Raw genomic sequence first — 20,522 nt, forward strand, 5'->3', positions numbered from 1 at the left:
ACACACACACACACACCCTCATCTCACACACACACACCCTCAACTCACACCACAAGCAGGCTTGGACACACTCTCGCGCAGACAGACGCGCGCGCGCGCGCGTGCAGACTGACACGCCCACACCGTCCCGCAGTAAAAGGGGACTTCGGCACAGTTGGACGTCATGCTTTTCGCCCTCAGGAGGTGGCCCACACACCCCGCAGCAAGAGCTCATAAAGGTGTACGGCGGATGTCTGTTTCTACCCCGGTCCGTGTGCCCAAGGGCATAAAGGGACTCCTGACAACCGCACGGACCCAGGTCACTTGCTCTCCTCCGGCGAGACACTTGTCCATCTTCAACCCTCGGGGAACGTTTTCGCTTTCTGCCCTGCAGACGGGAGCCGCCTGTTCTCCCAAGCCTGTGGCCCAGCACCTCGTTCTTCCTAGGCCAGCCAGTGGATGTAAGATTCCATCCCACCTGTGGAAAGCAGCCAGCCTCCTTCCCGCTCCCCCCACCCCGCCATATTCGTCTCCACGTCCCCAGAGTCCTTCCGGTCCCTTCCCGCGCGTCAGTTCTACCAACCCTGGCCGAACGACACCCGGGTGGACACAGACCCTGCTCGCTGGGGAGACTCATGCCCCCGAGGGCGAGGGCGAGGGCGAGGGCGAGGGCTGAGGGCTGGGGCCTGGGGCCTGGGGCCTGGGGCCCGGGGCCCGGGGCTGGTGGGAGGGGAGAAAGAACACGCACCAGAGGGGCTCTGTTCTTTGACCTTGGAGCCAAGCGTTCCCGCAAAGGGACGCGTCGTCCCCAAGACAGCCCGGCACTGGCACTGGCGAGTCCGTGGTGCGATCGCACCGTCCAGGCACGCGGGCACGGACACGGGCCCACGCGAAGGGACCTACAGCGGCAGCGGCGGCGGTGGCGGGCGGTCCGGGAAGGCCACGAACGTCCACCGCCCCTCCCGAGGCGGCCTGTGCCCGCACATTCTCTCCTGGCACCCGCACACGAAAACCCTTGGCCGGCCTCAAGTCCAAAAGGGTCATTCCGGGCACTCTGGGCTGCCGGGACATCCAAGCAGGCTCCCGGACAGTTAGTTGCCCCTCCAGTCCGGCTGGAAACCCAGCATCTCCATTCTCCACCGGCTGCCACCCTCCCGAGGGATTTCGTTCTGACCACAAAGGCCCCGAGGACCCTCAAAGCGCAAGCAGGAGCCACGCAAGGCCACGAAAGAGACAGAGACACGCAGAGAGAGACAGGGAGGGAGGAACGACCCGCACGGGGAAGGAAGGGTCTGGTCCCAAGAGACGCGAGCCGCCCCGATCGATCGTCGGGGACGGGGCCGCACCAAGGGAGGCTCACCCAGGTGCCCCCGAACCCGGGTGTTTGCTGTCAGGTCACCAAACAGAGTCCCCGGCACGGGCCCCCACGGCGCCCATCTCGGGAACCCTGACCGAGGGGGAGGGTGTGCGTGTGCGCCCGGGACCGCTCCGCCCACAAGGACCTCACCCACCACAGTCACCCCATCGAGGCCCACCTTGCCCCACTGGGTATCAACGGTAGCCCAGCGCAGCCCAGCGCAGCCCTGCTCCTCGGCCTCGGGGCCCGCGTGACCCAGTTCCCGTCCTCTGGGTAGGCACCCGAGAGCGCACGCAGGGCGCTCTGCGGTTCCGTGGACCCAACGTCTGCGGGTGCACCTGCTGGACCCGGGGCCCAAAGGACACCCACCGGGGCTCTCGGGCAAGGGGCGGGGGAACAAGGAGATCTCCAGGATGTCAACACCGTGCCCCTGGGGTTTGGCCAAAAAGGAGGGGAGGGGGCACAGCTTCTCGCTCCCCACCCCCAACCTCCACCCCCACCCCCACCCCGCGCCCAAAGAGCCTTGCTGAAGTTGACTTGTGTGAGGAGAAGGGGACACAGGCTGCCTTCGGCCCTCGGTGGGTGTTGGCCGGAGTTGGGGGGGGGGGCCGGGGGGGAGGAGGGAGGAACGTGGACGTGGGACCCGGACACGTGTGGATGCTTGGGGACTCCCGGGGCTGGATGTGGCTGCGTGTGGAGGGGAAGGCACGACCCAGCCCGCACCTTCTTCCACACGTGGGCTATTGGCACGGCCGGGGTCTCCACGTAAGGGCGGGCGCTGTGATCCACAGCGTGAGCCTCCACCGCGGCCTAGGCGGACGGTTGCCTGAGTGGGCATCTGGGCCTAGGGGCCTGGGCCTTGCTGCCCAGGGGACCAGGCTCGGCTGCACGGAGCCACCACACAAGCGGAGCTGTTGCCACAAAGTGGCCCAGACGAGGGCGCCGCCATGTTGGAGCCAGAGTGGACAGGGCCCGGCCTTTTTTCTTCCGCAAAGGGCGGAGGGAGAGGACCTGGGGGAAGGGCGCGTGGGCATTCGTGGTGCAACACTGCCATCAAGCGAAAGTCGTTGGCCATCCCGTGAGCCCCGCGCTGTGGCTTCCCTGTGAGTGAAGTCCCAGGCGGGAGAGAGATGGGTCCTCCCTCCAACCGCCCCCCCCCCCCCCCCCCACTCCCAGGCGAAGAGTACCAGCGGGAGACCCGGGAGGCTCCAGAGACGGGTGGCGCGACAGAGCGCCAGAACGGGCTCCCCTGCGGGTCGGGCACGGGAAGCCAGGGCCAGGGACCCTGGTGGCCGCCATGTCTGGGCGGGACTGGAGGAGTCCTGGAAGCCGCCCCGAAGCGGCCAGGAGCACCCCGGGCCGGCCGGGGCAACGGGCGCTGGGCCCTTGGCCCGTGAGCCCTTGGCCGCGTGTCCCTTCCTTGGGAGCAAGAGCAGGATCGGCCCCGGCGGGGCCGGGGTGTGGAGGGCAGGTGGGGGCTAGAAGCCCTGCACGAGACAGGCACGGCACGGCACGGCACGGCACGGCACGGGCACTGGGAGGGCTGCTGCCACTTGGCCTTGGGGGAGGAGGCGGGACCCTGATGTCCCTGTGTCCCACTGTGAGGCTCAGGTGTGGGGCCCCGCCTAGCCGGTGTCCAGGGACCTCGAGCTGGTCTTGGGGGGTGGGGGTGAGGAACGTGCAGGTGGCTCCCGCGGGGTGTGGGGAGGAACAGAGTCCAGAAGCCAGGGCGAGCCAAAGTAGAAGTGGCGGCAGCCCCCCTCCTCCTTCGCTCCGCTGCTGCACCCCTCCCCCCCCCCAACGACCCGCCACGGCCCCCCAAACCCAGGCCTGGGCCCAGGAAGCGGCCGCCCGACACACACGCGCGCGCGCGCGCACACACACACACACACACACACACACACACACACACACGGGGCAGCTGCGGTGCGAACGCCCGGGGATAACACGGTCTCCGGCGGGGGCCGCGCACCACCGATCTTGATCTCCCACTCAACTGTCTGTCCAAGTGTCTGTCTGGGGAGTGGTCCACTCCCCACCCCACCCCACCGCCCCGCCCCCCGCTAGGCATCTGCATTGACACGGGTCACTCTCTGGGCCACCTGGTTCCAACGTCCCATGAGAGTGTTGAGGGCAATGGCAAGGAGGGGCCTTTGTGTCTGCGTCCGGATGCCACGCTTGCTTCGCAGCCGGTCACCAAAGGACCAGGGTGGAGAGCCTGCTAAAAGGACCGGGCACCTTTGGACCGCGGCCCCTTCTGTCCCGCCCGGGACTCCCCACTTCACTCCCACGCCTCTCCTCCAGAGGAAGCCTGGATGGCCAACGAGTTCCGCTTGATGGCAGTATTGCACCACGGATGTCCACGCGCCCTTCCCCCAGGTCCTCTCCCTCCGCCCTTTGCCGAGGAAAAAAGGCCGGGCCCTGTCCACCCCGGGCTCCAACATGGCGGCTCTCAGGTCTCTGCCACCTGGGGGAGCACTCCGGCTCCTGAGGCTCCGGGGAGCGGAGCCTTGTCCCCTCTGGCTCCATGTAGCCCGCTTTGGGACCCAAAAGCAAACGCGAGGCCGGCGCATCGAGGCTCCCCGAGGCTCCCCCATCCTCCCCGTGCTGGTCCTGACCCTTTCCGGGGCGCCACTCCGACCCCTGGAGGCCTGCAGGAGGAGACCTCAGGAGACCCACTGGTTGTGGACCCAGCGCCCGGGGCCACCCCTATCCAGCCAGTCGGTGCCCGACGGGGGCACACGCTCACCCGGGCATCCTCGGTCAGGACTCCCCGACGGGCCAGCCTGACGTGACCCCGAAGCCTCTAGCAGCCAGACGCCAAGGTCTGCGCCGGTCCCGGGAAGGAGCCGTGCGGTCAAAGCTGGCGTCCGCTTTTCGTGGCTAGAGGACGGATTTGTCCCGTGGACCCGGCCCTTCACCCACCAGGTGCTCCTGAGATTTACGTGTGAATAATAGCACCTATGACTAATTATGGATGGCAGGTGTGTGTCTCATGCGATGCCTAACCATGTCATGCCTTCTGAAATTGAATTTCTGACGGCTCTCATATTCATATCAGCATGTCAGTAGGCTAGGGAGGAGCTATCTGATATATACCTTATACTTGTTTTAGCTTTGGAAATGTACTTTGTTTTTATGGTCGTTAATCAGGCGTTTCGTGTAGACACATGCCAATGAACTTTACTGGCTCCTTAGTGCTTGGTTGCTCTTAGAGAAGGCATCTGGGTGAGTTGATGCTTCAGAATTCCATGTTGGTGAAGGAGTTGACTCTCAATGACTAGAGACATTGGGAGGACACAGAGCACTTTGATGAGACCTCCATCTTTGCATTTATGAGCACTGCCATTTATCATATGCTGCATCTTGAAAAGCAATGGCATGACCTAGTTTTCTTTCTACTCTACCTTTATTTTCTCTGAGCTTGCACTGAACTGTCTCTAACTGTAATTTTCATACTCTGTGCTGACACCACTTTCGGTTATACTGAGATGTATGTAGCAATACTTAACGAGCTGCCAGGTCTGAGCAGGGGTCCTATAGACCCATGCTCTAGGAGAAATGCTTGTCCATGTCTGGGCATTCTGCCTGTTTCCGTGGCAGTCTGAGTGTACAGAGGTACAGAGGTGTTTGCATGCCCACATGGCTTCATGTTGTATCGACTCCTCAAATCTCCATTCTTGAGACAACCCCTACTTTTTTTAAATTCCAACAAGACAGGAGTTGTGCACTCAATCACACCTAAGGTTCCCATTAGCTCCGTTTCCCCCTATGGCAGGTAACAGGGAGCATATTCCTTCCCTGTCCCTAGGTTTTGTACAGAAAGTCATACTGGAGAAGGAGGGGAGTGTCATGGTCCAAAGCTTCTTTTAAGGGAAGCAGGTGGCATCTTTCCTCCTCTCTGGAACCTAGAGGAAGAACTTGACTCAAACATTGAGCTGTGTCCAGGATTTACTATGAAAGGCTCATAGGGTTGTCAAACAAGGTCCTCTTGAAAGTGGGGTTCCCACAAAATTGTCTCCTTGCCTTTGCTGCTTGGACCCTGTCTCTGTCCTTTGCTAAGGCAGAAACCTTGACCAGACTAGCATACAACCCAGCATAAGCATGATTCTACAAGGTCCCTTGGCCACCTGCAGAAGCCTTCAATTATTTTGAACCACAGTAGGAAGTGTCATCTTCATGACACTTTTTTTTGTTTAAAGGAACATGAGTAAGAAGAAAGAAAACATGTCTGGCTTCTGGCCATGCCCTCATGCAACATTTCCCCCCAGAAGAACGAAGTACACTTCCTCAAGACTCTATGCTTTTAAGTTTCTTGGTTTGTCAAAAGATAGAGTTAGGGCTCGTGGAGAGATCTATAGTTGACTGCCATGATATGCTCCCCCGAAGCCAACACCCCCCAGCACATGTAACCTCTTAATATTCCATTAAGAGTTTGTTCCCAAGGCTTCCCTGAACTGGCAGAGGGCCGTGGTGCAGTAAGCTAGACGCAAGAGAAATCAGGAGACAATGGGAAGAACATGTATGGAGAGATCCAATCAAATCAAAGATAGCAATAGGCATGAGGCACTTGGCTGTCTTCAAAAGGTCTCCAGTGACCTCTCCGCCAATGGGGCTGGGACTGCTGCTCCCCGTAGGTGAAGTGGGGAGCCAAATACCAGACCATGTTTTGGTCTCTGGTAGTTGACTTCACAGGGACTGGAGCCCAAATCAGGTTCCGGCCCAATCCCTTTCCACTCTCTCAGTCCTGCAGGACACTGACCTTGAGTTCCTCATACAGGTTCCCTTAAGTCAAGTATTGAGATGATCTAGACGCTCATGCACGTATCACCTTTTTCCTGTCCCACGATCAGGATGTGACTTGAGAGCCTTGCCTACCATGGCTGAAACTCTGGTAAAGTACACAAATGCCTTGGTGTCAGGAACCTGCTTCGGGAGTCTCTCCTTGAGCCTTGCGGAAATACCACAACCACTGTGTTTTACCTATGATAAAATAAACTCTCTTGGAAAAGGAAAAGAAAGAACGAAGAGCACTCACTTACCCAGAACACCAGCACCGGCCTCTTCGTTTTTCCTTTCTCTTTCTTTCCTTACACTGTGTCCTCCTGCAACGATAGAGCTCTCTCAGTATGGGACCACCACAGTGGTGCTCCAGTTAACAGGGTGTCGTGTACATCCCACTCAAGCAATCTTGAGTGTTTCTGGTTACTATTCATACCACCTCTGGGGTCAACCAAAACTGCTGAATACGGCAGGGTGTGTAAACCAACCGCACTCATCTTTCAAAAACTGCGCAGATTGTCATTCCAGGATGTCAGAAAGCAGCTCACAGAGAATGCATCAGGTGAATCGTGAAGTTATCTTCTAAAATCTCTTTTCTGAGGGAACCACAGCCATCACCTTGACGTTTATACTCATAGCTCTCCCCCCTTAGTTCTGGACCTGTGTGACTATGGGGGGATATTGATGGGCATACATTCATTTTCTAGGGATGTGGACATTTTCCCTAAGGATGTGGCAGGTTACGATTTACCATCCTCTTTCCTCTGGGTGGACACTGATGTAAGAAAATGTATCCTGGGGGCACTTAGGTGGCTCAGTTAGTTAAGTGTCTGACTTCAGCTCAGGTCATGATCTCACAGTTTGTGGGTTTGAGCCCCGCGTCAGGCTCTGTGCTGGCAGCCTGGAGCCTGGAGCCTGCAGCCTGCTTTGGATTCTGTATCTCCCCTTTTCTCTGCCCCTCCCCCACTTGCGCTCTGTCTCTGTCTCTGAAAAATAAATGTTTAAAAAACTTAAAAAAAAAAAAGAAAATGTATCATGGTCACACACACGCATGCATGCACACACAGTTCAGTAACTATGACTCTGTATGCTGGTTGAAGACGGAAGGAGAGAAGGGGAGAAACCCAGTGTCCAAAGAGATGGGACAAGTAAAATAACCTGTGCTCCAGCCCCTGGCAGAGGTGAGGACACCCTACACTGAGCAGCTATCAGAAAAGAAATGGAGAGAATCAAGCAGGCTAGGTCATTTACTCTGCACAGATGTGCCAAGGTCAAGATACCTATATGCTGGGAGAGCAGCCAAATGTTAAAGAGTGTGTATTACTATGTGGGACGTGTAGGGTCAGAGAGCAGAATACGTGATGCCCTGTGTGTCCATTAGTTTTCATTTACATGCAGTCACTGCAGCATACATGAGGAAACATTACACGTGGTTCCCACAGCAGATAGGGGGTTGGAAGGCAAAGAGACAACCTGGGAGCGGTCATCACGCATCGCTAAGGGCTTTTCTTTGGGCAAAATTTCTATCCAATGTGGCATCTCCAAGGCAGTTTTAGGGAAAAATACAGACAGGAAATTTTATATATATGTATATACAGAAACACAAACATATTTGTGTGTCTATTATTAACGAAAAAGTGAATGCTGAATCAATGAGTAGGTGTTTTGAGGGTGGAATATAGAGGCATTCCCAAGGACGACTTCCCAGGAGGGGCTGCTGACAATGGCCCTCACCTAGGTCATCTAACTATGTGGATGAAGTCACTGGGCTCTCCATCTGTCCTATGGACCCCACCCCTCCCACCCTCAACCTGCACAACCCCCCTGGGGCACTCAGTGGCAGAGTGACTGTGGCTCTTGGAGGTGAGCATGGGCAATTCACCTCCCTGTCCCCTCACCTAACACGGCCCCTGTCAGTTCCTCCTATTGTCATGATGGCCTACTCCTGGGCCTTTAAGCTGGATGAAGAAGCTGGATGAACACAGAAAGAGGCAATAACTCACGAAGTTAGGAAATCCAGGTTATGGTGACAGCTACTGCTATAGAATCAGTGTCCTTGGAAAGGGAGGATTCTGCCCCAGAAGAACTATCCATATGAAAGTGTGCAGAGAAAACAGGGTCCCAGTCCCCAGGGCATGCATACTTAAAACTCTTAAAGAGACATAAGGGTGAATCCATAAATGTATGTATTCCTTTAGGTGTTATTATAGGTACATTCCTACTGCCAACAAGAAGTCCAAATAGAAGAGACACCACCTCCCCCAACACCCCACTACAGTCAACCCTATTTGGGGGCTTAGTTCACTTTAGAGTCTTCAGGAACCTTTCCTGATCCTCAAAGGACAGAGAGAGAAACCTCACAGGCAAGCATGGATGGCATTTCTGGAGCAACAGTGCCATCAAGTGGATACTTTTTGAGCAAAGACTGTAATACCTTCCTGTCTTCTGCTGAGGAAGGCCTATGAGGGGAGGAAGGGTGGGACTGGGGCACCCACAAGATCCCGTGTCAGACAGAGCACACCCCCAGAGTCGGTGGGGGAAACGATGCAGGGTGGATAGAGACAGACTCAACCATCAAGTAACACTGGGCTGCCAGGACGCAGGCCTCCCGAGGCTGTGGGGGCGTGGCCTCGGCAGCCACCATGTTAGGGAACAAGGAGCTGAAGCTCCAACTCCAGGGCAACTGGCCTGTGGATCCTTACCCTCAGTGCAGGAACTAGCTCAGTGAGATTCCTGTGGTCTCAGGGCCACGGGGGAACCCAGAACTGGAGGCCCCAGGCTCAGCTGCCACAGAAACAGGAAAGGGAAGGCAGCAGCCACCCTGGGGTGGAGGCAGCATCTTGCAGACAGGATGGAAAATCTCCAGATTTGGTACTAGACCTAGACAAGGAAGAGTAATGCAGATGCCCTGCTGGTTAGAGCTAGAGCTGTGTTTTGTTTGCTTTGGCTCCCCCTACAAAGAGAATCTGGGTTCCAGGCCCCAAAGTATCCCAGGAAGCCCTACTTGTCCCAAATGACAGAGCATGTAGATACAGGAGGGAACGGGACAGAGACAAGATAAGTATATTGAGATGGACATCATCCACCAGAGTAAGGGGATCCCGATCTGTTTTTTTCACTACTTGTTGGGAAGGTTGCAGCTCAGAAACACCCTATTCCTCAGCCTGTCTCCCGGTGTATGGGTGTATGACCTGGGTCCTCTTGTCTGGGGACTCTTTTGGGATTTCCTATATGAGATCCATGTTCTGTAGGTGGCCAGAGGGGCACACTGAGACCACCTTGGTCTGGGGACCAATCAGACCATGTATGTCAGGATCTGGCCTTGGGGGCTCAGCAAAAAGTTCAACGCCATAAGCATAAAATGAAGGGACAGTGAGTGGGTTTCCACACCCTTCCACGAGGGGTGGAATCAACAAGTGTGGGTGGCAGGAGGGGTTGAGCCTGGAAATTTGCTTCCAGAACACCTCCCTCAGCAGGTAAAAGTTAGGCAAAGGGCATGAGCTACCCCAGAGGTTCTTCCAGAAGTAGGCTATCAGGACAGCTGAAGTCTAGAATGAACTGCTGTGTGCCCAGGAGTACGCACCTTGTTCCTGTCCCTGAGAAACATATTGATCTGTGATGAATAGGGGGGAGGGGGTTCTCTCAACTTAACAGCTGTGAGCTTTAAGTACCACCTTCAGACCTCTTCTTGATTCCCCAGCTTCAGGGGCAAGCATGGGGTTGAGACCTTAGAGCGCCAAGAGTGAAAGGAAGCCAGGGCCATTCCTTCTCATCACTGAAGGAGTCTCACGGATTCTTGTGGAAAACGGCCAAGAGTGCCGAAGACTGCAAATTACGGGCCAGGGTGTCTGCCCTGCTCTAAGCCAAAAGGTGTGTTTGGAAGTCTGGGATCCTACAGACCCCAGTAGATGGCACCACAGTTGCTGATCAGATTCTTTAACTCAGGCAAAGGGCTCCTTCAACCTGGCTCCTTTTTCCTCGTGTGGGCTGTTCCCTTCCAGACTCTGCTTGCTTGCCGCACTACGCCTCAGACCCTTTGGCACGGAGTAGCCAGGCTCCGCATGTCATCTCTGAGCCGGACAGAGGAACGTCGCCGTCCTGCCTCTAGGACTGCCAACGGCAGCAGTCCTCCAGTGCCCGCGGTGGTGTTGGACTGGGCTTTACTCTGGCCAAGAGAGGCTTTCAGGGACCTGGTCCATCCAGGCCAAATGTGCTCTTGCTCCAAGGGGAAAGGGCACATGGCTGAACGCCTCAGCCTCCTGGGTGGGGCTCCTTCAGAGAGGGCTTCCTCCACTCCTGCCCAGACATGGCGGCCATTTGGGTGCCTGGCAGTCTCCCGGACCACGATCCTTATCACAGTGCCAGTCTCTGGAGCTTCCCTGACCCAATTCGGTCTTGGGTCACACTTACTCCCACGCCTAGTGGATCTCTTGACCTCCTAGGGACACTATCCTTGTCCCATACTTCACCCCCATCACTCTTCCCCAGGAAGTGAAGGTGTCTGGTTGGTGAGATTTGCAAAGTATCTCCTCTTGGTGGCAGTACTGCACCAGAAATGCCAAAGTGCCCTTCCACCCCAGGTCCTCTCCCTCCACCCTTTCCTAAGGAAAAAAAGCCACCTTGTGTTCAGCTTGGCTAACACAAGATGGTTCACCATCTTGGCCACTTGAGAGCAAAGGGGCAAATGCCTCAAAATCTGGCGCTCCATCCTGCAAGGCCTGGTCTCTGTAGAATCTTCTTAGCTTGCCTTCATGACACAAAAGCAATGACTCCACACCTAGGCACCCTAGCAGGGGACCTGAAAGTATCTCTATTTCTTTAACACTTTGCGTTTGCCACCCCTGCGGAAAACATTGGGACCATGAGGCTTCTTATAGCTTGATACAAAGACAGTTGGTCCACAGGTATCAGCAAGAGGTCAAGTGAGGTAAACTCGCAATACAATAATCCTGTTAAGCTGGCTGATGTTACGTGACTGTTCACAGTTTTCAGATATGGATTATTATACTCATACATTGGTCAGAAATGGAACTACATGGTATTCTAAAGACACCTGTCCTTGTATCTGGCCTATATTCATTGTCTCAATGCTTCCCACGGGAAAGTTTTCAATGAAAAACAAATATGATTTCTGTACACTTGTGAGAGTTCATGCATTTCACTCTGGAGCATTTCCTATGAAGGCACAAGCCTTTGGTCAGGTTTCTGAGCGATCGGCACGTGCTACATGGTGAAGACTTTACCTATGTCAGGCACACCTCTAGAATTCACTCTCCATGACTGTGGCAGACGCAGGGTGGAATAATCTCTGAAGGAACACACTGGCCAAGTAAAGGTATCTGAAGACAGCATAATCAGAAGGAAATGCATTCTGCTGGTGACTCCATGCCCCATTTTCCCAGCTGCTCCCACATTGTTCTGGCTGGGAATATCCAGCCAATTCATGTTTTCTTTTGTTTTTTTTTTTTTTTTTAATTTTTCTCTTGGTCTACACATTACCGTATTGCTCCAGAGGCCCGATGTGACTGAAAGCTGTTAGAAAAGCCTTTAAATCAACTGAGAAAATCAAGCAAAATTCTAAAGAGCCTCCACCACATGCCATAAGACCCCCAAAGAAAGGCAAGTCACAATCTTATGTTATCCTTTCCATCTTTGAAAGATTGTCCCATGCACACGGCAAACAACTGTTCGGGTGGAAGATTCAAATGTCTGTTTCTTCCTCAGTCTGCGTTTGCAATGACATAGAGGTATACACATATCCACTTGGAGATTTCTTTCTGGTTTCATATTGTAGGCGATTCATCAAACTTCAATCCTTCAAGGAACCTTTCTGCTTTTTCCCTCAAAAGAGGACACGCTTCTGCCAAGGATTCAGGCCCACGAGGACCACCATCTCATTCTTTCTATGGCAGGCAGTGTATATTCCCTCCCACGGCTGAGTAACAAGACATCCCACCATTCACCTCTGGAGGGTCCTTCTGGTCCCTTTCTACTTCTCACTTCTACAAATCCTGGGTGAAAGACACCCTCTTGGATATGCTCCTCTGCTCATTTGTGAATATAATCCTGCATTTTCAGAGAAGCAACAGAATGAAGCAAAAATTCTCATGTACTTTCATTCAATTCTTGGATCAATACTGTCAAATGGTTTTCCAAGAGGCGGGTACCTAAACGCATCAGCCTAGATGTTCGTGGATGCTTGAATTTCAATCAGGCTTAGAAAAGCCCCCGTTCATGCCAAACTTCTCCAATTTTCAAGCATTTCAACAATATATTTTACTTTAGTTCTTGTCAGCAAAATAAGGGCCTGTGTACAATCAAAGCACAAATAGGAACAACAGAAGACCCTAAAGAAGAAAAAGACTAGCATTCTGTATTCCATAGTTTGAAGGGAGTCGCTGTGTATCATGTTTAACAAAGCCTTGAAAAGAAAAGGCAATACAGAATTTAGAGTTTTGTTTTATTTTGATCCTCTTAAATTCTGGTTTACAGGCTCTATAATACTCTAAACTTAGCCCATTTGTTCGGTACACGAGAGTGTCTATGCCCTTTCCAAATTCATCAAATTGAGATCTATATCATCTTCTGGAGTCACTGGATTATCTGTTGCCCACAAAAACTAACATTAACTTTCAAAATCTTTGGAATTTCAGCAAATGTGTTAACGGAGAAATGCAAGGGTTTCAGGACCCTCCAATGAGATGGGAACAGTGGGAACATTTGAATTCTGTTTGCAACACTGAACGTAAGAGAGAAAACAAAATATTTCAGAGAAATGGATTTGTAATTTTTTACCCAACTTTTACCCACCCAGTGCCAGAAGATCCAACACTCAGAGGCATATGCTTCAAAACTTTTTCACCTTTCCTAGGGTTGATAAGAACCAGTAAGGAAAATATTTATACCCTTCACTGCCACCTAGAGGGTTAACAAAATTCTTAACAATCAAGGGCTCTACCAATATTTTTTTCAGCCCAATTCCATGGACAAATATCCCATTACTAAACAGAATAAAGGGATTTATATTACCAATAATGAAAGATTATATGGCTAGGAATAATTGAACAAAAACATGAAACACTTCACAGGAGGTAAACTTTAAAGGGTCAAGAAAGACAGGAAAACACACTTAAACAAGAGTAAACATGTATTATATTCTTGAATAATAAGACTCAACCTCGAGGTGCCTGGGTGGCTCAGTTGGTTAAGAGTCTGACTCTTGACTTCTGCTCAGGTCCTGATCTCTCGGTTTGTGACATGGAGCCCCACGTCAGGCTCTGCACTGACAGTGCTGAGCCTGCTTGGGATTCTCTTTCTCTCTCTCTCTCCTTCTCTCTCTCAAAATAAATAAACATAAAAAATACTCAACCTCTTGAATATGTTAATTCATCATCAGTAAATTAATCAATCTATTCTAATCCCAAGAACAATCCAAAAGGCTTTTGAAGGCTTTGTTGTTGTTTTCCATTACTCATAAGGGACAATAAAATAAATAGGCAGGAATATCAGGACAGTTTTGATAATGAATGGCCATGTGGGGGGATGACCAGATGTGCCATATACAGAGAACACAAAGACCAAGACTAGACCCCAAAATGGGCCACTTTCTTACATCATACACAAAAATAAACTCGAAATGGTTCAAGACCTAAATGTAAGAACTGAAACCATAAAACTCCTAACCCACCCCCTCCGCCCCAAACATAGGCAGTAAACTCTTAAGACATCAGCCTGGGCAATATTTTTCTGGATCTGTCTCCCAAGGCAAGGGAAACAAAAGCAAAAATAAACAATTGGGGCTATGGCAAACTAAAAAGCTTTTGCACAGCAAAGGAGATCATCATCAAAATGAAAAAGCAACTTACTGAATGGGAGAAGATACGTGCTAATCATATATCCAATAATGGGTTAATAACCCAAAATATATAAAGAACTCATACAACTCAGTAAGAACAAAATCCTATTAAAAAAATGGCCAGAGGACCCAAAGATATTTTTCCAAAGACATACAGATGGCCAAGAGACATATGACAAAGATGCTTGATATTTCCTAATATCAAGGAAATGCAAATCAAAACTACAATATCACCTCACACCAGTCAAAATGTCTAGTATCAAAAAGGTAAGAAATAACAAGTGTTGGCAAGGATGCGGAAAAAGGGGAACCCTCATGCACTACTGATGGGAATGCAAACCGGTACAGCCACTCTGGAAAACAACATGGAGGTTTCTCAAAAAAATTAAAAATATAAATACCATAAGATCCAATAGTTCTACTACTGGGTATTTACCTGAAGAAAACAAAAACACTAATTCAGAAAGATATATGCACCCCTATGTTTACTGCAGTATTTACAATATCCAAGATATGGAAGCAACCCAAGTGTGTACTGATAGATCAATGGATAAAAATGTGATGTGTATACACACACACACACACACACACACACACACACACACACACACACACACACTGGAATATTACTCAGCCATAAAAAAGAATGAAATCTTGCCATTCACGACAACATGGATGGGCTTAGAGGGTATTAGCTAAGTCAGGTAAGCCAGAGAAAGACAAATACCACGTGATTTCACTAACATGTGGAATCTAAAAAACAAAACAAAAAACAGCAGCATTTTCACAAATACAGATAACAAATGGATGGTTGCCAGAGCGGAAGGGGGGGTGGGGCAGTGGGTGAAATAGGTGAAGGGGATTAACAAGTACAAGCTTACGGTTATAAGATAAATAAGTCATGGGGATGAAAAGTAAAGTATAGGGTATATAGTCAGTAATATTATAGTAACTTTGTATGGTGACAGAAGGTAACTATGCTTATTGCGGTGAGCATTTCATAATGTATATAATTGAATCACTATGCTGCACACCTGGAACTAATTTAATTTTTTTAAGTTAGTTTATTTTCAGTAATCTCTACATCCAATGTGGAGCTCAAACTCACAACCCTGAGGTCAAGAGTCACATGCATGGGGTGCCTGGGTGGCTCAGTTGGTTAAGCGTCAGACTCTTGATTTCGGCTCAAGTCATGATCTCATGGTTCATGAGTTTGAGCCCCACATCTGGCTCTACGTTCAGAGCATGGAGCCTGCTTGGGATTCTCTCTCTCCACTCTACCCCTCCCCCATTGCACGAGCACTCTCGCTTTCTCTCTTGCTCTCAAGATAAATAAACTTAAAAAAAATTGTAAAAAGGATTCACATGCTGTTCCAACTGAGCCAGCCAGGTGCCCCCCACCTGAAACTAACTTAATACTGTATGTCAATAACACTTCAATTAAAAAAAGGAGAACAGACCCAAGGACATACAAGAGTTTAGTATATAAAAGGTAGGCTCCCAAATCTGTGGACGTAAAGACAGATTTGGGGGTCGCCTGGGTGGCTCAGTTGGTTAAGCATCCAACTTAGGTTCAGGTCACGATCTCATGGTCTGTGAGTTCGAACCCCCGCATCGAGCACAGAGCCAGCTGACAGCACAGAGCCAGCTTAGGATTGTCTGTCCCCCCCCATTCTCCTCCCCCATGCACACTCACCTTCTCTCTCTCAAAAATAAACATTAACCAAAAAAGGACAGATTTGGGGCAAAGGGGTACCCAGGTTCTTGGTTCCACATTTCACACAAGAAGTCAGGATAAACTCTATATAGATCCAAGAATTAAATATTCAGTGAACAGAATCATAAAACCCCTAAAAGCACAGGCTGATTCGTTAATAACCCTGCAGCAGGGAACGCCTTTCTACCTTTGATTCCAAATCCATCAAAGAAAACATGGATATATATGAACATGTAAAATTCACCATATTTAAAAAAAAAAACTTTTGTAAGCAAAGTCAGAAAAGCAATGATAAATAGGAAAAAATATTTTCAACTCACACTAGTCTTACTCAAACACAGGAGAAGCTGTAGGAATCATTTGAGGGGTGCCTGGATGGCTCAGTCAGTTAAGTGCCTGATTCTTCATTTCAGCTCAGGTTGTGATCTCACAGCCCATGGGTGCGAGCCCCACATCTGGCTCTGCAGTGATGGCGCGGGGCCTGCTTGGGATTCTCTCTCGCTCTCCATCTCTCTGCCCCTCCCTTGCTCATGTTCTCCCTCTCTCTCAAAAATAAACATTAACAAAGAAAATCATTTGAGTAACACCCGACAGTAAAAGATATTAACAGTCCACAGAGAAACACAAAAGTACACTAAATATACAAAAAGGTTTCCCACCAACTAATAAGGAAAATCTAAACAAAAATTGCACTGTTATACAATTCCTTACACATCAAGCGTTTCTAATCGTGACCTGCCCTTCTGAGGGACCCATATTACCAGTTTATTGTACTAACTCTTTATGTATGGACCATTTCTTGCCCTATGTTGAATCTGGCTCATCTTAAGTGGTTTCATTGCTATTTTCTTGCAAGGATTTGTCCTGCCCATGCAGACAGTCAAGTGCCATTTCACAGGGAGATGTTTTTACAAAGAATGGAGCCAATCTCTTTGAATACTTCAGATGGGAATAATCATACTGTAAACAGGGTACTACTGAAAATCCCTAACGCTCACATTTCAATTGCCATCTCATGCCATCAGATCATCGCAGAACTTCTGTGAGCTGTTAAATTTTGGAAATAAGACCAAATGTCTGCCTCGGTATCAGTAACAAGAAACACAAGCACACCAGTAACACTGTCATCTGGAAATAACTAGTGCTTTCTTTCCTTCTGGCCTTTTTTCCCGCCTATATCGAGTTGGTTCGCTTCATACATATTTTTGTATTGGGGTATCCCCTGCTTCCCAAAAGTTTGAGTTCCACTACTTCACTTTTATAAAAGACCAACAGTAGCATGGTAACAGTTTTTGTGAAAGCAAAAATCCTCGGATGTCCTTCAGTTAGCAAAAACAGGTACTACTACCAGTCTTTTAAAAAAAATTTTTTTAACGTTTATTTATTATTGAGAGATAGACACAGAGTGTGAGCAGGGGAGGGGTAGAGAGAGGGGGAAACACAGAATCCGAAGTAAGCTCCAGGCTCTGAGCTGTCAGCCCAGAGCCCGACGCAGGGCTCGAACTCACAAACTGCGAGATCATGACCCGAGCCAAAGTCGGTGGCTTGACCAACTGAGCCACTCAGGGCGCCCCACTACCAGTCTTTCTTAAAAGCGAAGTGGCCTAACACGAATGTTCAGGAAGTGCAGTATACTCTTAGCTTTATGCCATTTCAGCTTAGGTTTCAGAGGAATGTTCTCTAATTTCTGACAACAGGGGAAACCTGTATTGCCACTAGCCTTCATTATCTTTGATAACCTGAAACTACTTCTTTAAAAAGCTTGTTTCTTTCATTAGTAATCACCCTCCTTTCAGATCCTCCTATTCACAGAAAACTGTAAAAAGATGAAAACGTAAAGCACCAGTAATCCCATCACTTGGGGAAAGCCCCCCAAAATTTGGGGGTTTGGTTAAAAGTATATGTGGAAATAGAATTATTTTAGGTCAAAAATCCATTACTAACATCTCCGCTGTTTGATGATAACCCATCAACTTTTTCAAAAAACTGTTCACTGAAAATCCTAACTTAAATTCCAGTTTGGTCTTTAAAAAGTTTTAAGAACTGAGATATGGTTAAAATTGGTCTGAAAGAGCCTCTTCAAAAATCCCACTCCTTCACAGTAAACACAATCAATAGCCTGGCCCTTCCACCTGCATTTTTTTCATTCATGAATCGCCAGCAGGACGTGTGTATCTGGATAGGTCTGCGACAAACATGCACGTTTGCATGCAGGTAAAGCAAACTTTCGTCCTTTGTTCGTTTCTATGACTACAATTACACAACCTACATCTTCTTTTCAGATGTCGCCAGGGACTGAACAGGGTGTACATTTGTCATAAATAATCAAACATGGACAGAACGGATTTGTGGAGAGTAGGCACCCTTCTTTAAATGAGTGAAACACAGTAAGGCCAGTGCACAAATACCAAGCTCTTAAAAGTTTTCAATTTTTTTAATGTTCATTTATTTTTAAGAGAGAGACAGAACACGGGCCGGGGAAGGGCAGAGAGAGAGGGGGACACACAGAATCCGAAGCAGGCTCCAGGCTCAGAGCTGTCAGCACGGAGCCGGACGCGGCGCTCGAACTCACAAACCGTGAGATCATCGCCTGAGCTGAAGTCCGAGGCTTAACCGACTGAGCCATCCAGGCGCCCGTACAAAGCTCTTAAAAGTTTTAAACACACAGGAAGACAAGAGGCTGGATTCCTTCACTCAGGTCATTTCACCTCTTCAAATTTAGTCCCCGGCTAAGTTTCAAATCGCGAGGAGCACCAACGACTTGTGAAAATTAATCCTGGTCTCCCAAATCCCCTTAGTTCATTTAAAATAATGTGGATGACATATTATCTGCAACCTATTCTGTGAATCCGCTAGTTTCACTTAAATAAGCAATTTATAGGTCAGAACAGTTTCCTTAAGCCAGTCATTGGCACTGGGTTTCTTACAAGATTTTCAAGAAAGTTTGTCCGAAATGAGTAGAGAATTGAGCCCAACACGGGCCAAGGACACCTATTCTTCCCTCAGTTACACGAAATGTCACTTTTCTGGCGATACATTCCGAGGAGCCCTCCATCCAAACCAACCGAGCAGAACCTCCTGCGGCCACGTAAGTGGGGAAGAAGGCGAGGGTCCAGAGTGGGGATTGGGGACAAGGATCCGCGCCCTCCCCACTCCCACCCCGCAGCCACAGGGAAACGCTCCCAGGCCCACCGACCAGGAGGCCCGAGAAGGCGCTCCTGGGAGGCTCCCCCTACACGCGCCTGGGCACAGAACTTAGACGGCGGTACAATCCCGGAGCCCGCGCTCGCCCCGCCTCGGCCAGTCCCCTCCTGTCCCTCCAAGCCGGCCGGGCAGCAGCCACCGCTGGCCTACGTCGCACGCCGGGGACAGGCTGTCCACATTCTGGAGGACAGGGAAGGTCCTCGGGCCCGGAAGGGCCGCTCAAGCCCGGCCCCCCGCCCCCCGGTCCCCTCGCGCCCGAGAAGGGAAAGGAACGGCAAAGGGACGAAAGCCGAGGGACCCACCTGGCGGAGGCCGCGCGCCGGCGGGAAAAACAAAGTCGGCTCCGGTCCTCGCGCGGGGCCGCACGATAACGACTGCGCCCCCCGGCCCATCCCTGCCGTAAAGCTGCGCCCTCGAGGCCTTGGGTAGGCCGCCCCTCCCAACGTCGGCGTCTCCTCCTATTCCCCGGAGCGTGCGCAGGCTGGAGGTACGGGGTCGCGGCGGGGGCGGGGGCGGGGGCGGGGGCGGGGGCGGGGGCTGAGAATCCGGGTTCCTCGGTGTCGGCCCCGCCCAAGGGAGGGGTGGGACATTCCCAGGTGCTAGAAGGGGCGGGAAGAGGTGGGCGTGGGAAGCTCAGAGCGTAAAGCGGTCTTTTACCGTTTGCTCGGGAAAATCAACTTGTCCGCCGCCGGCAAGAGGGCACGTGGGGAAGGTGCTCAAACAATAAAACCGAAAATGTACCGTTCCGCAGTAGCAAAACTATTTAGGGGGAAAGAAGTTTCAATACGTACACTTTCAGACGAGGTTACACGTTTGCATCATTCATACGCCTGAGGTAATGGAAACTTTAACTGCTCCCTCCCCGGGTGAGAGTCGGGATCGGAAGAGCAGGCGCTCTTTGCGCCCCATCACCTCCCGCTCTTTGCCCAGGACCTGCTAGGAAGCCAGCGTCCCTGTGTGGCCTTTCCGGGGCTGCTGCAGGTGGTGTCCACGCCGCCTGGTGATGTGCCGGGTCCGAAAGAATCACAGCGACTGGAACGCTTCTCCTGTCTGATCAGTGTCTTGATTTATTTCCTCCTATTGAAAGAGGAAAACCTTCCTCTTGCAAAATAGTGTTCCCATAATGGAGACACATATAGAAGAAAAGAAACCTATAGGTGATGCGGCCAGAGATGAGGGGTGTTAATTTGGTGCGTGTATCCTCCCAGCAGGTTGTAATCTATATCTGTGAAGATATGTTTGTGTACTTTTTCTCTCCATTGACAAACGCAATCCTTTATTTTTAAAGAAGAAAATCTTCACAAATACGGGAATACACACCTGTTTCAAGAGAGAATTGAAGTCACCCCTGCCCACACCTGCCCACCACCCTCAAGACCACCTGCTGTCCCGCTGCTCTCAGCCTGGTTCAAGCTGGGACTCACAGCCCCTTTTTCTCACCCATTCCCTAGGTTGTTTGGGCAGAAGTGGGTGGGAATTTCTAGGGCGGAAGGAAGGAGGACAAAGAAGACCCCGAGGGGCTTTGTCCTGGCCGGGCGGCGGCCTTTTTGCATTTCAGGTCAACACCGGAAATCTCACAAAACCCAGCTGCCTTCCACTCCTAGGGGTGACGGGAGGGGTTCATTCCC

The 20,522-nt window shown here is 50.8% G+C and overlaps 1 long non-coding RNA gene across 2 annotated transcripts in view; it reads right to left on the minus strand.

The window, feature by feature from the left end:
* LOC113597613 (uncharacterized) overlaps positions 1-19,408 on the minus strand; it is a 96,549-nt gene extending 77,141 nt beyond the window's left edge. For both annotated transcript variants that reach the window (XR_008289817.1, XR_003418400.2), the window contains exons 1-2: positions 19,197-19,408; positions 6,379-6,441 (exon numbers count right to left, since the gene is read on the minus strand). This is a non-coding gene — a long non-coding RNA (uncharacterized LOC113597613). The remainder of the gene's footprint in view (positions 1-6,378; positions 6,442-19,196) is intronic.
* Positions 19,409-20,522: the final 1,114 nt, after the last annotated feature.

This window comes from Acinonyx jubatus, chromosome X (genome assembly GCF_027475565.1).
Source record: "Acinonyx jubatus isolate Ajub_Pintada_27869175 chromosome X, VMU_Ajub_asm_v1.0, whole genome shotgun sequence".
Taxonomy (NCBI): Eukaryota; Metazoa; Chordata; class Mammalia; order Carnivora; family Felidae; genus Acinonyx; species Acinonyx jubatus.